At 36.3% G+C, this 2,902-nt stretch overlaps 1 long non-coding RNA gene across 1 annotated transcript; it reads right to left on the reverse strand.

Annotated features, from left to right (window-relative positions):
• Positions 1–289: 289 nt before the first annotated feature.
• On the reverse strand, positions 290–1,583 carry LOC138133426 (uncharacterized). Its single transcript, XR_011160360.1, has 2 exons — positions 1,273–1,583; positions 290–1,210 (listed from the first exon to the last, which is right to left on the reverse strand). It is a non-coding gene; the product is annotated as an uncharacterized lncRNA (long non-coding RNA).
• Positions 1,584–2,902: the final 1,319 nt, after the last annotated feature.

The raw sequence follows: 2,902 nt of genomic DNA on the forward strand, positions 1-2,902 counted from the left end.
TTACTAAATTACAAAATGAAGTCTTCATACACGCGTTGAATTAAGATTTTATTTAGGATGTCTCAGAATAAATGTAGGAGACGTGGATGACATATTCTTCGTAAATTCTAATAACGAATTCGAAAGAAAAGTGCCCTAGGATAATAATTAACATTAACAACGTAAGATGTAGACTAAAAAATTTATATATGATAATAAATTTATAATGTCACATGAATGTTTTAAAATATTAACCTACGTTGACATGAATTAGTTTTGGGCCAGGAAAATAAAATAACGACAAAACATGTTTATTTCTACATTTTTATTTTTATCTCACCTGGGACAAGAAACTAACACAGGTCAGAACCCTGTTCATAATGGATTTTCACTCAAAATGGGGTAAACGTAAACATGGAAAAAACGCATGATTTGACCATCTATTTTAGTCATGTACCTATAATACTGTCACTTACCAGGGGTTGAATGTCCCCCCCATCTCGTCTTCAAAACGCTACATCTGCAAATAAACCAAACCCTTTAAATAACTAGTCATTACCTAGGTGAAAACTCAAATCACTATCACTGTCGTCACTTTCAATGTCAACATTAATCACCAGCTCCTCAACAGACGTATATACCTCTTTTTCAAAATATTGTCTTATAATTTTATTGGTATGACCTATGTAATGTGTCCATTGCTCTGCAGAGACCCCTTCTAAAGCTGTCCTCCACGCCAAAATTGGATTTTTGTTCTTCAAAACCTCACTGTCATATGTTCGCTTGGTTTGACTCCATACCATTTCAATCGGGTTAAAAATACAATGATATGGAGGCAAACGTAATGGTTTATGACCAGCCTCATGAATAACACGATCCACTACGTAGACAGGACTTTTATAATTTTGTCTGCATAATTTTAATAAGGTGTCCTTTTTATCTGTCTCAGAAAAATGGATATTGTTATTTTGAAGCCAGGTCTGTAAATGAGCTTTTCTCCATGCACAAGTTGGTTTCTTTTCCACCAAGCGACTATGGTAACTGGCGTTGTCCAGAACAATTATTGATGGTTCCGTGAAAGCAGGTAATAATTTATCTTGCAACCACTCTTCAAAAGTTTCTGCATTCATTTCTGAATGGTAATCCAGTGAATTTTTTTTGCTTTTGAAGATGAGTCCTGCTCCTTCAATAAAACCATGAGAATTACCCGCATTAACGACAATGTATCGATCTAAAATTTCGTATTTTACAATTAAACGTAATTTCATATAAGTTGACTACACTAGTCTGTACCTCCTTCCCCTGTTATCTTTTTTACTGATCGTACATCTTCATCTTGCCTTACTGTGCCATTAGCAAATACCCACGTTTCATCCAAATAAACACAAGGTCTAGGATCAGAGGAGTTTAAATTGTCCATGTAGTCTTTCAAAAACTTTTTTCTCAGTAACGTAACATGTGGCTTCTCCATTAATGCACGCCTATTGTCGTCTTTACGATAAGTGAAACCCAATGTTTTCAAAAGTATTGCAAGATTTGAACGTTTGTAATGGTAGATAAATTTTGAAGTGAGCTCCTGGCCTAAAGTATCCAACGTCACATGCTTTTGTACAATTAAAAATTATTAGTTCTACACACGTAATTTCCTAAAATAATGGCCCCAGAAATCTACATGCAAAATAAACTCATAAATTAAGAAAAAAAGAATCTCATTGAATAAAGCACCCTTTCTTCTCTCATCAACAGTACCTCAACAGCAGATCCCAAACACAAATTTCTTTCCTTAAAATAGGTGTATGCATTGGCAATCATCTTTTGTGCTGTCACATTACCAGCGACAATAATATAGCTTCTCTTGGCCTATCAAACAGTTCATTAAAATCAAACGAAAAACCAAGAATCTTACCTTTGACTGAACGGTATTTGTTATATCACTTAGGCCACTCATTGTTTAAAGAAAGTTTTTCCTTCGAAAGATTCTTAATTAAATAGTTTATTTTATAACACTTTGACGTCCTACAAACACACGCTGACAGGCACCTGACAGGTCGGAACCGTGTAGGGTGTAGGAATAAAAAAGGCGCGAACACTGCCAACGTTAAAGCGCATCAACCCAATGTTCCTATTGATATACATTGTTAATGTCTAGGGAAGTTTCTTTTTTTCACGATATTTGAAAAAGTTGAATCTATGGCTGGATTCACTATACTATATCTTTAGAAGGTAGCGCCATTTCGCTCCACAATTTTTTGACTGGAAATTAAAAGAGATCGATAAATCCTGTGAGTGTGACAAAGATAGAATCTGTCTGACTCGATACAAACATCCCTTAAAATTGTGTATACTTCTATCTTTGTCACACTTACGGGATTTACCAATAATGTCCTCTCTTTTAATTTCCAGGCAAAAAATTGTGGAGCGGAATGGCGCTACCTTCTAAAGATATAGTACCTTAAATGAGAACCAGTTTCAGAGCCATCTATCCGCCCTGAGCCAAAACATTTAGCCAGGCAACAGACCAGACCAATGTATAAGCATGGCCTACTAAATCTGAACTGCGCTGCGCTTATTACGGCCGTAACAAAGCTCGGATTTTCAATGGAGCAATTGATTCCGCTAACCTCAAAAAATTTACCCAAGGTTGGTAGAACTGACTAATTTGTATAATAGGGTGCTTCGTTGCCATTTAAAGCAATAGTTTGAATTTTTTCCCCCCGCAAAAGTTACTCGTGACGACACAGTGTACTAAACTTTTACGACAGAGTCTGTCGATCATGCATTAGGTGTTCCCTCGCTAGAATAAAGCCCAAAAAGCCACCCAATAAACTCCACGGACCTTATAAACCTTGGGTTCTATTCGAACACCCAAAATTTCTGGGTTGATTTTACGTCACGAGTTACTTTCCCCCCCACCCCCCAATTT

Source organism: Tenebrio molitor, chromosome 6, assembly GCF_963966145.1.
Source record: "Tenebrio molitor chromosome 6, icTenMoli1.1, whole genome shotgun sequence".
NCBI lineage: Eukaryota > Metazoa > Arthropoda > Insecta > Coleoptera > Tenebrionidae > Tenebrio > Tenebrio molitor.